The 15,838-nt window shown below is 43.9% G+C and overlaps 1 protein-coding gene across 6 annotated transcripts in view; it reads right to left on the bottom strand.

Annotated features, from left to right (window-relative positions):
• The window catches only part of LOC108298826 (protein FAM156A/FAM156B), a 36,025-nt gene extending 27,973 nt beyond the window's left edge, over positions 1-8,052 (bottom strand). Inside the window, exons 1-4 of one of the 6 annotated variants that reach the window (XR_005198809.1) lie at positions 6,218-8,052; positions 3,923-4,025; positions 2,872-2,963; positions 742-869 (exon numbers count right to left, since the gene is read on the bottom strand). The gene's annotated coding sequence lies outside the window, so the exon portion shown is untranslated. Of the gene's footprint in view, positions 1-741; positions 870-2,871; positions 2,964-3,922; positions 4,026-4,308; positions 4,395-6,217 lie in introns of those variants that run through there. The other 5 variants (XR_005198810.1, XM_037735896.1, XM_017521385.2 and 2 more) reach the window with 5 other exon arrangements.
• Between the last annotated feature and the right edge of the window lie 7,786 nt (positions 8,053-15,838).

Genomic DNA, 15,838 nt, shown 5'->3' with positions numbered 1-15,838 from the left:
TCATGGCTCACTGCAACCTCCACCTCCTGGGCAGAGGAAAGTGACTTTATTTCAGAGAAACAGCAAAGTGATGGACTAACATCCTGTGGAACCATCTTAAGGGACATGAATCCCAAGCTTCTTTTTACACTGGGGAAGGGAGAATCAGGAGAGGTGAGTTCAGGAGGATAATGGTGACCACAGACATGTAGGTGTCAACAGGAGCCCAAGGAGGTTGCAAAACGTCTTTGTCCTTGGTGAGGTCACAGTGCTCCCATAAACCTTTCACACAACATTGCTGCTTGTGTGTACATCTCCTCAGGCTGGGTTCTGAAACGGACTATTATCATCCTTGCTTTGAAGTTAAACCCTACACTAAATTCCTCCCATAGTTAGCTTGGCCTACGTGTGGGAATGAGCAAAGGCAGTTAGCCCAGGAGGTAGGAAGCAAGACAGAGCCAGCCTTGGTGGATTTCTCTCGCTGTTACAGATGCGCCCTCCCTCTCTGTTAAACACACACACAGACACACACAAACACACACAGGCACACACACACAAACATCCATTCCCGTGGCATTGATTCAGATCAGTGGGCAGCTTCTGGGCAGCCCCCCTGACCTGCATTAGGAGGCTGAAGGGCACCGGAACTTTAGCTCGAGGGTGGCCTTGAAGCTTCCTGAAGGTGCCACGGCATGACGCACCGCCAGGCCCAAGAGCTTTCTGGGTCTGTGGGTGATAAGGGCCGGGAACCTTTATACACTTATGCGGGCAGTGCCCCCTTGTCACAGCTTCTGGCAAATCTTCAGAATGCTCATTGCTAGGTGCAGTCATTCCCTCACACACCTCAGGCCAGGGGGGCTTCTCACCACAGTAATGGAGCACTCCCTTGACTTAGCAGGAAAACAAACCTAGGAAACAGAAGCTTAGCCACTTGTGCACTAGCAATGTCATAGATCACACTGGCATTCACTCCCCCAGGGCTTTCCGGGACTGACCCAACCCAGCCCTGATCATCCCAAACTAATGACCACAATAACCTATACGTGTCTCTCACTTTGCACTGTTGGTGTCATGGGGGGAGTGTTGAGTCTAACTATTGCACTGCGTGTTTTCTGTTTCCCTGATCTCAATCTGTAGGGTTCCAGATACAAAGACAGGTGTCCCAGGCCACTCTCAGAAGTGATGATGCTGCAGGTGGGCCGGGCCTTGACCTCAGCACAGCTCACCAGCAGCAGCGCCTTGCCAGGGCCATGTGCTGCCCAATTGTGCCGCTGGAGCGGAAGGAGAGGAAAGGTCTAAGGAGACTTCATAAAGATCTCCACCTCGATAACACAGCAGCCTCCTCTTACAGACATGCGGGTGTTTTGGTTTATTTTGACATGTACCGACAGCGGCATTTCTCAGGATGCCTGGGGTCTTCAGCTAACCTTCCATCTGCACTACTCTGCCTCCGTCACTACTGCCCTCTCTACCCTACCCCAAACCTTTCTTCTCTTTTAAATGCTGCCCCTGGGGTCTCTGACTGGTTTTCCTTCTGATAAGGACAGCAAAACACCTTTTACCCCTAATCCTCAAGATACCTAAGAGAATGAGTCTTCAGAACAACTATTTTCTACATTATTATAGAAACAGTGGCAGTGTAATAGTAACGAAGAAAATGCAAGTAAAACAGTGAAAGGAATGTTATTTCAAAATGATCGAGAGTTTCCCACTTAGACAACAACACTTCATATGTGGTGCATTCCCTTCCAGGCTTTTTTCTATGCATTTATTTAAATTATGCAATTGGAGAATAAGTAGTGTGTTTATAATACTGCATCTGTCGTTTTGTTTAATTTAATACCAAAGCTCTCCCCATAATGACAGTGACAGGGATGTTGCTGCTAATATCCATGGTAGCAAACACATACAGAAAGCTTGATATGCACCAGAGGCCATCTTTGTGCTTTCCTGGTAATGACGCACCACCCCGTATTATCAAATGCACTCAAGAGACCTCATGTTCAATCCACACGCAGATAATGTCATCTCATGAATGCTGCTGGACGCTTTCACCTGTCTTCTGATCTGGAGGAGCATTCAACACTGCAGTGCATTCTAGAGTGTTGGATTGCATATGTCTATATGCCCCTCTCCAACTTGGGTCCCAATCTGACTCTGCCCTTGCTGGCGATGTGACTTTGGGCAAGTTCTTTAGTCTCTTAATCTATGTCTCACAGTTCCTTTTCTGTCATAAGGGACAGTAACATTAGTAACACACACCTGACAGTGTTGCTATGAGCACTAAATGACTGTTATTAGATATACATACATATAATTTAAAAATATAGTCATGTACATATAGCCTAAGATGAATATATTATGTAAATGAAGAGAGAGAGAGAGAGAGAGAGAGAGAGAGAGAGAGAAATAGCGCAGAGTGGACTAAAAACATCTGGCCCACGGCAAGTATCCAGAAGTATGAGCTTTTATTCTCACATCTCTGAACTTCTGCTTTCTGCTCTTCCCCGTTATTCCTAGCCCGTCTGCCCCAGACCCCTCTCCCTGCCCCCGCACACCTCCACCTGCCCTCCACACTCCACTCTCTTTCCCCATTGCCCGTTTCCTCTCACTCTGGACCTGAATAAATGGAAACCATTTTCTCATGATGTAGCTCAGAAAATATTAGTACCATCAGTCTTTCATCCGATCAAAAATGAATTTACTTTTTTGAGACAGGGTCTCATTCCCACTGCCCAGGCTAGACTGTAGCGGTGCATTCATTTCTCACTGCAGCCTTGACTTCCTGGGCTCAAGTAATCCTCCCACCTCAGACTCCTGAGTAGCTGGGAATACAGGCACGAGCCACCATGCCCAGCTTATTTTTTTATTCTTGTAGAGACACGGTCTCACCATGTTGCCCAGGCCGGTCTCAAACCCCTGGGTTCAGGAAATCCTGCTTTGGCCACCCAAGATTCTGGGATTACAGGCGTGAGCCATCATGCCTAGCCAACAACGAATATTAATGGTAGAGGTAATCAACACAAGATACAACAGACGAGGTGAATAGTATACAAAAAAGAAGGCTGGGCGCGGTGGCTCACGCCTATAATCCCAGCACTTTGGGAGGCCGAGGCGGGTGGATCACGAGGTCAAGAGATCGAGACCATCCTGGTCAACACGGTGAAACCCTGTCTCTACTAAAACTACAAAAAATTAGCTGGGCATGGTGGTGCGTGCCTGTAATCCCAGCTACTCAGGAGGCTGAGGCAGGAGAATTGCCTGAACCCAGGAGGCGGAGGTTGCGGTGAGCCGAGATCGCGCCATTGCACTCCAGCCTGGGTAACAAGAGCGAAACTCCGTCTCAAAAAAAAAGAAAAAAAGAAATAAATAAAAATAAATAAATAAATAAAATGCCACTAATGAAAATTAACTGCTAACAGCTTTGTATCTCCATCGGATTCAGATCTTTACAATTTGATGGAGGAGAGTTGGACTTAATACAACTAATAGCAATAGAACGATCATACGATAATAATTTTTGGCCTTTAAACTTTACTCTTTAAAATGTTTCTAAAAATTTATATGCTTTTGTGCTACGATTATCCAATGCCCACTTACTTGTCCAAGCATTATACAAGTCACAGGGAGAGGTCACTAGAGTTCTAGTTTCCTAGAGGAATTTCCATTCAAAGTTTCCATACAAGCTCATGAGGATGAAACCCCAGCATTGCATTTAGGCTCCACAATATCCTGTAGGGAGAGCTGAATATTCATTATGCTAATAAAATATGCCTTCCCCCTGCCCCACAGACTCAGATCTTGAGTCCCTGAAGAGCTGAAGAGACAATCTACACATCATCCAAAGGGTCTAAGGTAGATTTGACATTTGTCTCTCCAGAACATGCTCCAGGGAAATGAGGGAACAGCAACAAAAACAGCTTAGAATTGGTTGGAAACTTACCATATGCCAGGGACTGTCCAGACAGCTGTACTTGTCTTCACACAGTCAGTGCTCTAAACTGCCCCAAGGAGTAGACGACGTTACTAGTAGTATTTCCATGGGACTAATGGAGAAAGAAGGCACAGAGATGTTAAGGAACTTTCTCAGCATCACCCAGCAGTGAGTGGTGGAGCCAAAGGCCACGGGCATGATGAATGCTCTGCTGTGCTGCGTATTTGTGCAATCAAGGGTAAGATCCAAAGGCTACTGTAAAATATTTAGAATTTTACAACATGGGACTTCACAGGCAATAGACATTTGATTTCTTCACAAATCTTTAAGAGATGGAGACTTGAAAGGATTGGTTTGGGTATCATTTGGAGATGGTGCCCTGAGTGTGTCATTACCACAACAGGCAGCATGTCAGTGTCGGTCTCCTCACCTGAAGGTCTTGGGGTTATACATCAGAGAACACACGAAACCTGTCCCTGCTATACCTTCACAAAGGAGAAAGATGCTGTGTAACTGGGAAAGGAGACTATTCCCCTGCTCTAGTATCGCTCAGACATGTTTCCATGAAGTCAGAACTTAGGATCTTAAAAGTGCAGATTCCAAGGCCCGGCACGGTGGCTCAAGCCTGTAATCCCAGCACTTCTGGAGGCCAAGGCGGCTGGATCATCTGTGGTCGGGAGTTCAAGACCAGCCCGACCAACATGGAGAAACCCCATCTCTTTTAAAAATACAAAATTAGCCAGGCATGGTGGCATGTGCCTGTATTCCCAGCTACTCGGGAGGCTGAGGCAAGAGAATTGTTTGAACCCAGGAGGTGGAGGTTGCAGTGAGCCGAGATCGTGCCAGTGCACTCCAGCCTGGGCAGACAGCAAAACTCTGTCTCAAAAAAAAAAAAAAAAAAAAAAAAAAAAAAAAAAAAAAAAAAAAAAAAAAAAAAAAAAAAAAAAAGTGCAGACTCCAGGAATCACACCCAGTGAATCTCAAGTAGTGTGGCCACAATGGTGTCCTAGGATCTGGAAATTTGCTGCTCAGCCTAAGGAACTTGCAGAAAGCTTATTAAATCCCTTTGGTAGCAAGGCTGTCTGTCTCTTCCCAGGACAGACATGAGGTTGGGAAGTGACCTTAGAGCACACAGAACACAGGACATGATGAACTCAGTGTGAGACTCACCATAAGGGTAAGGCAGAGGGACTTCTGAGAAGGCCTCACAACGCCATCTGGCCTTTCTCCTTGAAGGCCTCAGTTTATCTCGAATCCCTTCGCTTCATGGGCAGTGAATGAAGGGGTGCCAGGAAATGACCTTTTAGATCCCAAAATGGCATGGAGTCCTCTCAGGGACCATTGAACACATAGGACGGGCGGAGACGCAAGCTACTGTCCCCCTCCCACCAGCCTTGGTTTCCTTCTTGCACTGTCATTTCCTTCCATGGGAGCCTAGAGCAATGACAGGACTTAGGGCCAATGTCTTCCCTTCACTAACAGACACCTGCCCCTCACCTGAGGAGTTCGACTCCCTTCTCCTCCCTTCAGCTGTCCTTCTCCTTCTCCCACAGCAGACAGCTGTCCTTGGCAGCCTGACAACCTAGCCTGACCCCTTCCTCCCGTGTCCCAGCCTGGAGAGGGCTGTGCTCGCCAAGGAGGACATCAGTCCCAGGATCCCAGAGCCATGACCACCACAGAACCATCCTGAGCATCAGTGTCCTATGGCAGTGGCTGCCCTTTGACATGAAGCTTCACCACCCACCACGGCTGGCCTTGAAACATTTTCTTATCACAGAAAGTAACACAGAGGAACAAGGTTCCCACAACCCCTCCTGGGGAACATTGTGTCCTTCCCCATGTTACCGTGCTGTTTCCTCTGTACAGACTGCAACATTCCTATCCTTTTGATGTAATTAAGAAATTCTAGGATACTTCTTTTAAATCCTAAACTTGTGGTTTATAGTCAGAATATCATCACCACTTTGGGGCATTTTGGAAATTTCCAAGGGCAGCTTTGGATGTTCACGTAACTAGAAGCAGCTCCTGGCATTTGTGGGGTGAAGGTTACAGGGAGGCAAACAACTTTTTCCAGCGTCTTAAGTAAACTGGATTTTTTTCCATACACATCACTTCCCTGTGAACTGAGGGAGGATTGTGTGTTGCTTCACCTGGAAATTTAGAAAGATTTATTGATTGCTTTAGAAATCACATCACTTGCAGGGCATTCCATTCTTGGATTCCACTCTGACACAACATACCAATTATCAATTTGCTTCGTAGCTCTGCATGCCTGGGGGAAACAGTAAGGGGAATCCAACTTACCTACCAAAGGAGTCATTTCCAGGATAAGCTGTTCGTCATTGGGGAAATCAAGTGGGAGATGCTGGTAGTGTGATCTCTCGTGAGTTGATGAACACACCAGCTATGCCCGTTGCTGTTACTGCACTGAAGCTCTCTTTGCAGGTGTATCTCCCTCACCAGCCTCCGTGGTCTCTCCTGGAAGGTTGGAAACATACCCAGTAGATCCCTGTGTCCTCAGGGTGGGATAGGTGACCTCACAGGCAGAAGGAGGACAGGGAACACTTGTGGAATTGTAGTGGTCTCTACATGGCTGGATGACCAAATGCTGAGTCACAGTGATGAGCCCTATGGATGGCGGTCTGCAGAGGGTGGGAGGGCAACGCCACAGGCCTCTGCTTTAGGAGCCATGCAGCAGAGTGAGAGCAACCTGCAGTACTGATCTCAGTTATGCCCTTTAAGGGTCCCGGATGTAGGCAGCCTATTGGTTAGGGTTCCTCTGTGTGTGGGTGTGTGGAGAGAGAGAGACAGAGACAGAGACAAAGAGAGCATTTACTGGCTCATCTAACTGTGGAGGCTGGAAGTCTAAATTGTACAGAGCAGACTGTCAGGCTGGAGACTGAGGGAAGAGGTGATGTAGCTCAAATCCAAGGCAGTCTGGTGGCACAATTTCTTTCTTCGGGGGGATGGGAGTCTTTTTTTTCTCTAAGTCTTTCAAGTGATTGAATGAGGCCCAGCCACATCATGGAGTGTAATTTGTATTACTCAGTCTACTGATTTTAATATTAGTCTCATCTTAAAAAACACCTCCATTGAGACAGCTAATCTGGTGTTAGAACAAATCCACGTGTACTGTGGCCTTGTCAAGCTTACACATCAAGTTTACCATCACGGCCAACTAATACAAATCCCTGTAACCATGAAGGTCTATCTTAGAAAGGCAAGTGAGTTCCTAACAGATTGTGTATGAGCCTTTTTTTGTCCAGCCCAAGCCTCCATTTCAGGCTCAGCACCAATCTGGCCAGGAAGCTGAAGCTGACGTGAATGCCTTCCAGGGATGAGGCAGTGTCAGAACAGTCAGGGCCCACATGTAAATACAATCCCAGAAGGCACACATGGTACCCCTGGACACCAAGACTTTACCCTTGTTAGCGCACCCCTAGCAGGACATAGGCAGGAGCTGGCAAAGGCCCCCAATGTACCATCCCACAGTGGGACCTTTCCCTCCAGGGTTCCTCATCCAGTCCAAACAACTCATTTGCCTCCTTGGTTTCAGAGGGACTAACAGAGGGCAGGCAGTCCAGGTTCTGTTAACCATTGACACCAGTTCCTCCTCTTCACAAGCATGAATGACATTTGTAGACGTTCTGCATGGGATGTTCAGTAGCTGGGTTGACCCTGCTGACCCCTAGTTGCAGCTCTGTCAGGTGCAATTGTGCACCCATCAGTCAGTATGATTTCCACATACAGCAATTTGGGAAGGCTGAATAGGGAGCATTTTTTCAGGAAAAGGGGAAGGTTTTCAGGAACCATTTTGAAAAACAGAGATTACCATGTCCTCACTCTCTGGCTGTACCCTTTCCAGGTGTCAGGTTTTGTGCTTTTTTAATTGTTAAAAAATCAGTGTGTACCATTCTGTAATCAAAACTTTCCATTTCTTGCAAATCAAAACTATGATGAGATTATCATCTCGCCCCAGTTAAAATGGCTTATATCCAAAAGACAGGCAATAACAAATGCTGGTGAGGATGTGGAGGAGGGAACCCTCATATACTCTTAGGGGGAATGCTAGTTAGTACAACCATTATGAAGAACAGTTTGGAAGTTCCTTTAAAAACTAAAAATAGAGCTACCGTATGATCCAGCAATCCCGCTGCTGGGTATATACTCAAAAGAAAGGAAATCAGTATATAGAAGAGATATCTGCACTCCCATGTGTGTTGCAGCTCTGTTCACAGTAGCCAAGATTTGGAAGCAACCTAAGTGTCCATTAAAGAAAATGTGATACTACTATTCAGCCATAAAAAAGAATGAGATCCAGTCATTTACAACAACATAAATGGAACTGGAGGTCATTATGTTAAGTGAAATAAGCCAGGCACAGAAAGACAAACATCACATGTTCTCACTTATTTGTGGTGTGTAAAAACTAAAATAATTGAACTCATAGATATAGAGAGTAGAAGGATGGTTACCAGAGGCTGGGAAGGGCAGTGGGGAGTGGTGGGGAAGTGAGGATGGTTAATGGTTATAAAAAACAGAATGAATATAACCGACTATTTGATAGCACAACAGGGTGATTATAGCCAATAATAACTTAATTGTACATTTTAAAATAAAAGAGTATAATTGGATTATAACACAAAAGATAAATGCTTAAGGGTATACATGTGATTATTACATATTACATGCCTGTACCAAAATATCTCATGTACCCCATAAATATATACACCTACTATGTAGTACCCACAAAAATTAGAAATAAAATATAATTTACAACTAAAATTTCAGGTGATTTCAAACATACATGAAAGATAGAGAATGAGAGAAGAAGGATGGTAAAGTATTCTGAAATTTCATTTTGTTTGAAAGAATGGAATTTTTATAAATATTAATTCACAAATCTGATAATAATTATTGGCATATATATGTACGTTTATTTAAAATATGTATTTGTCTTTAACACTAGTAGGACATAAATCACATCAGTATCATCTTTCTTTTTTTTTTTTTTTTTTTAGACGGAGTCTTACTCTGTCGCCCAGATTGTAGCGTTGTGGCACAATCTTGGCTCACTGTAACCTCCACCTCCGGGTTCAGCCAATTCTCCTGCCTCAGCCTCCCAGGTAGCTGGGACTACAGGCGCCACCACCACACCCAGCTAATTTTTTTGTATTTTTAGTACAGGCAGGATTTCACCATGTTAGCCAGAATGGTCTCAAACTCCTGACCTTGGGATACGCCTGCCTCAGCCTCCCAAAGTGCTGGGATTACAGGCATAAGCTACTGTGACCGGCCAGTATCTTTCAAACCAATAGAAGAGGGTAAAAGAAAATTAAGCTCCATCAATGTTGCAACAGTTAAGAGAAGAAATATGAAATATTTTTGAAAAGATAGTAAATGGGAAATACAAGCCTAATGTATCAGTGACCTTATAGATATGAATTGATTAACTTCATTTGTTAAAAGACAGAAATGATCAGATTCTGTGTTAAAATCCAGACATATGTTCATAAAATAAGATATCCTTAAAGTACTTAAGGTAAATGGATGGAGAGAGATAGAGCCAAACAAGTATTAATTTTTTTAAAAAGTAGGTGTGACAATACTAATGTCAAATATAGTGGAATTCATAGTAGCAATATTAAATAGAATTTAAAACACTATTTCATATTTATAAAAGTTTCGATAAACCAACAATATATTCATAGTGATTAGCTCTCGCATATCCATATAACTGTGTAAGAATATTATTACCAAAAAACCTATTAGCTAATCTGACTTACTAATTAATATAGGTGAAAAAATCTTACATAAATATTACTTATTCATTTGACAGTGCAGTAAATGAATAACACACTATAACCAAATCAGATGTTAGAAGCATCAGCTGGTGTAACATTAGAAAGTGAATTAATGGGTAGGCACAGTGGATCATGCCTATAAACCTAGCACTTTGGGAGGCCGAGACAGGAGGACTGCTTGAGACAAGAGTTCAAGACCAACCTGGCCAAATAGCAAGACCCCATTTCAAAAAACAAATGAAATTTTTAAAAACTTATAAATATATTTAGAAAAAGTCAGGCTGGGTATGATGGCTCATACCTGTAATCTCAGCACTTTGGAAGGTCGAGGTGGGTGGATCACTTGAGGTCAGGAGTTCGAGACTAGCCTGGTCAACATGGTGAAACCCCATCTCTACTAAAAATAAAAAAATTAGCTGGGCACGGTGGTGGGCACCTGTAATCCCAGCTACTCGGGAGGCTGAGGCAGGAGAATCGCTTGAACCTGGGAGGTGGAGGTTACAGTGAGCCAAGATCATGCTACTGCACTCCAGCCTGGGTGACAGAGATTCCATCTCAAAAATAAATAAATAAGTTTTAAAGAGAAAGTAAATTAATGTAAGTAATGATATATTAATGAGTTTGAAAAATAGTCTCAACAGATATTATAAAGATACTTGATGAAATTCAATATATACTTTGAATAAAATCAAATATCTCTTTTTAAAAAAAACCTTTCCATTTCTTTAATTATCCTCTACCATCCTCTAGACCTTTTCTCTGAAATAATCATATGCAAGAGGGACAAAAGAATTTTCAAAGAAAAAATTTTTAATAAATCAACCAAAATACACATCATGTTCAGAAACTGATCAGGATGAAATTCCAGATTTAAAAACAAATTTAAATAGATTTGCATAACTTCTTATCCCTTTTGTCTCTATCATTTATCTAGTGAGCAGCCTGGAAAAGCTCAATGCTTTACTGGTAACAGCTGTATTAAATGGTCAAAGTGCCTTACCAAGGTGTGTGCACCAGGGAAACAGAGCCAGGCTATTAGTCCTCTGTTATGCAGAGGCCAAAGGCCTTGGTGCTTTAAAGGTTCACTGGAAACGACTAACATAAAGGTAGATTAATAGGAGAAAAGGCATACAAACTTACTTAACATGTATACATGGGAGCCTTCAGAATTAAGATCCAAAGATACAGGGGACATTGTCCATTTTCATGTTTAGGTTCACCAAAGTATGGACAGCCATGAAGAAATATTATTGAACAAAAAGGGTAGGAGCTAATGCAAATAGACTGAGTGGGGAAACCCAGCAAGGCCCGTGTGTCTGGACTCTTCTAGGCCTTTCTGAGCAGCATTCCTTCCTTCTGAGTGTGGGACAGAACAGTCTCCAGAATGGGATCGGGGTCTTACGACCTACAGTCAAACAAGGTAGGTCAGATCATTTCTTTATGACCCACTTTTTTTTTAATTTCCCACTGGCAATATAATACGGCCCACTTTTACATAGAAAGGCAGAGGGAAAATTAGTCATATTTTCAAGTTTGACAACTAGCTTTGGGGAAAAGGAATTCTGGTTTCTATGGCCTGCCTTGGGGAAGAGGGATCCTAGTTTCTATGGCTAGCTTCGGGAGAGAATGGGACTATGAAACAGGAGGGCAGGAGAAGGTCAAACAAAAACTTTTTCTTCTGAGGGTGCCTCCATTTTGGAGTACTGTTTTCTGAGCACAAGTTTACACTTGCAAATTGTAATTAGTCTAGAAGGTGGAACCCAGCTGGGCACAGTGGCTCATGCCTGTAATCCCTGCACTTAGGGAGGCCAAGGCAGGAGGACTGATTGAGCCCAGGAGTTTGAGACCAGCCTAAACAACAAAGGGAGACTCCACCTCTACAAAAAGATAAGAAAATTAGTCTGGCATCCTGGCACATGCCTGTGGTCTCAGGTACTCGAGAGGCTGAGGTGGGAAGTTTGCTTGAGCCCAGGTCGAGGCTGCAGTGAGCCATGATCGCACCACTGTGTGCCCTTAATCACATCGGGGTCACCACCTGAGATGTGAGTTCCACCGCCACAGAAGTCTGACCTGCAGACCCTAACCCAAATACAGATGAATGAATGCATTCTAACACTATTACAGTGTTTCGAGTGGACTAGGGCTGGTCATCGGCTGCTTTCAGAGGGTGAAATGCAACCAATTCAACCAATCAACCCAGACCCTCTGCCCCTCACACATTTATTCCTGCAACATTTTAAAACAGAGGTTCTAAGTTAGCACACTTGTGGATACTTAACACGGTTAATAGAATGGTTTTAAGACTGATAAAAGCTTTTGGTTCCCGGGCCCAGAGTAAATGCAATTAACGGGTAATTCCCCTTTGATCTTCCCTGCGAGACCACCCAGCACAAAATTAACATGAATAAACAGAGTGGAGACAAACGGGTGTGGGGTAAGGCCTTTTGATCAGTCTCTCTCTTTCTAACTTAACATAATGGATTGGCCGCGGCCTTCGGCCTGCCCCAATAAAACCTTTTGGCCTTCCAAAAGGTTTAAGACTAATCTATAACTTTCTCTAATATATCTTTAATATTTTCTGTAATATTTTGCCAACCACCCTGAGTGAATCTCAATACCACTGCACTGCAGCCTAGGCAACACAGTGAGACCCTGTCTCAAAAAAAAGAAAAAATACCCCTCCAGCCTTCCCTGAAGGGGATGGACCCTCTAGCAATTTATAACATTGAAGGATATAGCATTTCACATCAATTTTATCATACATCCAGATGCAACAGCCATAAAACAAACAGCCATTTTTAATTCCTTTTTTTGGCTCTCATTGCAATTACAGGGTTAACATCATAGCTGCCAGAGGAGATTCCTTCTGGAAGGCTGGGAGGGGCTGCAGTAGCAGCAGCAAAGCTGAAGAAAAGGCTGGAGGAATTTTTCTCTTTGTTCCCTTTGGTTTATCTAAGCTTTGCTCCAGCCCAGGGAACTGATTTAATTTTTTCCTTCCTTGGAGGAGAGAGAAACCCAAATTTTTAACATTTTTCGCCCAACCCAACATTACTTATGTGAATTTCCAGTCCCTTNATTGAACAAAAAGGGTAGGAGCTAATGCAAATAGACTGAGTGGGGAAACCCAGCAAGGCCCGTGTGTCTGGATTCTTCTTCTAGGCCTTTCTGAGCAGCATTCCTTCCTTCTGAGTGTGGGACAGAACAGTCTCCAGAATGGGATCGGGGTCTTACGACCTACAGTCAAACAAGGTAGGTCAGATCATTTCTTTATGACCCACTTTTTTTTTAATTTCCCACTGGCAATATAATACGGCCCACTTTTACATAGAAAGGCAGAGGGAAAATTAGTCATATTTTCAAGTTTGACAACTAGCTTTGGGGAAAAGGAATTCTGGTTTCTATGGCCTGCCTTGGGGAAGAGGGATCCTAGTTTCTATGGCTAGCTTCGGGAGAGAATGGGACTATGAAACAGGAGGGCAGGAGAAGGTCAAACAAAAACTTTTTCTTCTGAGGGTGCCTCCATTTTGGAGTACTGTTTTCTGAGCACAAGTTTACACTTGCAAATTGTAATTAGTCTAGAAGGTGGAACCCAGCTGGGCACAGTGGCTCATGCCTGTAATCCCTGCACTTAGGGAGGCCAAGGCAGGAGGACTGATTGAGCCCAGGAGTTTGAGACCAGCCTAAACAACAAAGGGAGACTCCACCTCTACAAAAAGATAAGAAAATTAGTCTGGCATCCTGGCACATGCCTGTGGTCTCAGGTACTCGAGAGGCTGAGGTGGGAAGTTTGCTTGAGCCCAGGTCGAGGCTGCAGTGAGCCATGATCGCACCACTGTGTGCCCTTAATCACATCGGGGTCACCACCTGAGATGTGAGTTCCACCGCCACAGAAGTCTGACCTGCAGACCCTAACCCAAATACAGATGAATGAATGCATTCTAACACTATTACAGTGTTTCGAGTGGACTAGGGCTGGTCATCGGCTGCTTTCAGAGGGTGAAATGCAACCAATTCAACCAATCAACCCAGACCCTCTGCCCCTCACACATTTATTCCTGCAACATTTTAAAACAGAGGTTCTAAGTTAGCACACTTGTGGATACTTAACACGGTTAATAGAATGGTTTTAAGACTGATAAAAGCTTTTGGTTCCCGGGCCCAGAGTAAATGCAATTAACGGGTAATTCCCCTTTGATCTTCCCTGCGAGACCACCCAGCACAAAATTAACATGAATAAACAGAGTGGAGACAAACGGGTGTGGGGTAAGGCCTTTTGATCAGTCTCTCTCTTTCTAACTTAACATAATGGATTGGCCGCGGCCTTCGGCCTGCCCCAATAAAACCTTTTGGCCTTCCAAAAGGTTTAAGACTAATCTATAACTTTCTCTAATATATCTTTAATATTTTCTGTAATATTTTGCCAACCACCCTGAGTGAATCTCAATACCACTGCACTGCAGCCTAGGCAACACAGTGAGACCCTGTCTCAAAAAAAAGAAAAAATACCCCTCCAGCCTTCCCTGAAGGGGATGGACCCTCTAGCAATTTATAACATTGAAGGATATAGCATTTCACATCAATTTTATCATACATCCAGATGCAACAGCCATAAAACAAACAGCCATTTTTAATTCCTTTTTTTGGCTCTCATTGCAATTACAGGGTTAACATCATAGCTGCCAGAGGAGATTCCTTCTGGAAGGCTGGGAGGGGCTGCAGTAGCAGCAGCAAAGCTGAAGAAAAGGCTGGAGGAATTTTTCTCTTTGTTCCCTTTGGTTTATCTAAGCTTTGCTCCAGCCCAGGGAACTGATTTAATTTTTTCCTTCCTTGGAGGAGAGAGAAACCCAAATTTTTAACATTTTTCGCCCAACCCAACATTACTTATGTGAATTTCCAGTCCCTTTCTTCTGTTTGGAGGAGAGAATAAAAACCAAAATCTTGACCTGGCTGTGCTCCCACCCCCCAATGTCCAGCATGGCAAAAGACACCAAGGAATGCAATGATCCAAGTCTCCAGGAGTTGGATGTGTTCTTTTTAAATTCTATAAGTAACATTTACCTCTCACAAGAGACAACAGCTAGCTGCTGTTTCACAGCATGTGTGAGACCATAATCACCTGAGCACAAAAGGTTCATCACCCACTACTCCTTCATTCTTTCTTTACTCAAACAAGGCTTTCACCATATTTTAGCGAGTCAGGCTCATTCTGGCAAATCCTACCACTGTCACAACTGTGTCAGGTGTCCCCAAGACCACTCCCATTTTCGATTATTTGCTGGGAGGACTCACAGTCAGCATGTAGCCAGACTCATGGTGGTGAAAATTTATTACAATAAAAGTATACAGCAAAATCAGCACAAAAAAAGGCATATGGGGCAATATCTTGAGGAAACCAGCCCAAGTTTCCAGCAGTCCTTTTTTAGGATTGTCACAGAATTTGCTCCTCCAGAAATCAACTGTGACATGTGTGATGTGACATATTTTCTATCAGAGCAGCTCACTAGAGATTCAGTGTCCAAGACTTTTACTGGGGGCTGGTCACACAGGCACCCTCTGCCTAGCATGTGCTTAGATTCCAGACTTCCAGAATGAAAGCACCTATGCAGCATAAACTATATTTTGTAAAAACAGTTTAGGCAGAGGAAGGGAAACATGGGAATCCTTCCCAAATCCAAGTTCCGTGATGCCAGGCAAGGGCAAACATGGTAAGCAGGCCCTTCCAAGGAAAGTCTCAGGCTTCCTATTTATTAACCCTTTTCTGCCAGCACACAACAACAGACCTTCAAAACACAAAAGCAGGCTGGGCACGGTGGCTTGTGCCTGTAATCCCAGCACTTTGGGAGGCCAAGGCGGGTGGATCATCTGAGGTCAGGAGTTCGAGACCAGACTGCCAACATGGTGAAATCCCATCTCTACTAAAAAATACAAAATTTAGTTGGGTGTGGTGGCACACACCTGTAATCCCAGATAGGAGGCTGAGGCAGGAGAATCACTTGAACCAGGAGGCGGAGGTTGCAGTGAGCTGAGATCACACCACTGCACTCCAGCCTGAGTGACAGAGTGAGATTCTGTCTCAAAAAACAAAACAAATAAACAAAAAAAAACCCCACAAAATCAAAAT

Source organism: Cebus imitator, unplaced genomic scaffold (assembly GCF_001604975.1).
Source record: "Cebus imitator isolate Cc_AM_T3 unplaced genomic scaffold, Cebus_imitator-1.0 Scaffold1115, whole genome shotgun sequence".
NCBI lineage: Eukaryota > Metazoa > Chordata > Mammalia > Primates > Cebidae > Cebus > Cebus imitator.
The sequence above is the reverse complement of the archived record's forward strand: the minus strand, read 5'-3'. Positions and strand labels throughout refer to the sequence as shown.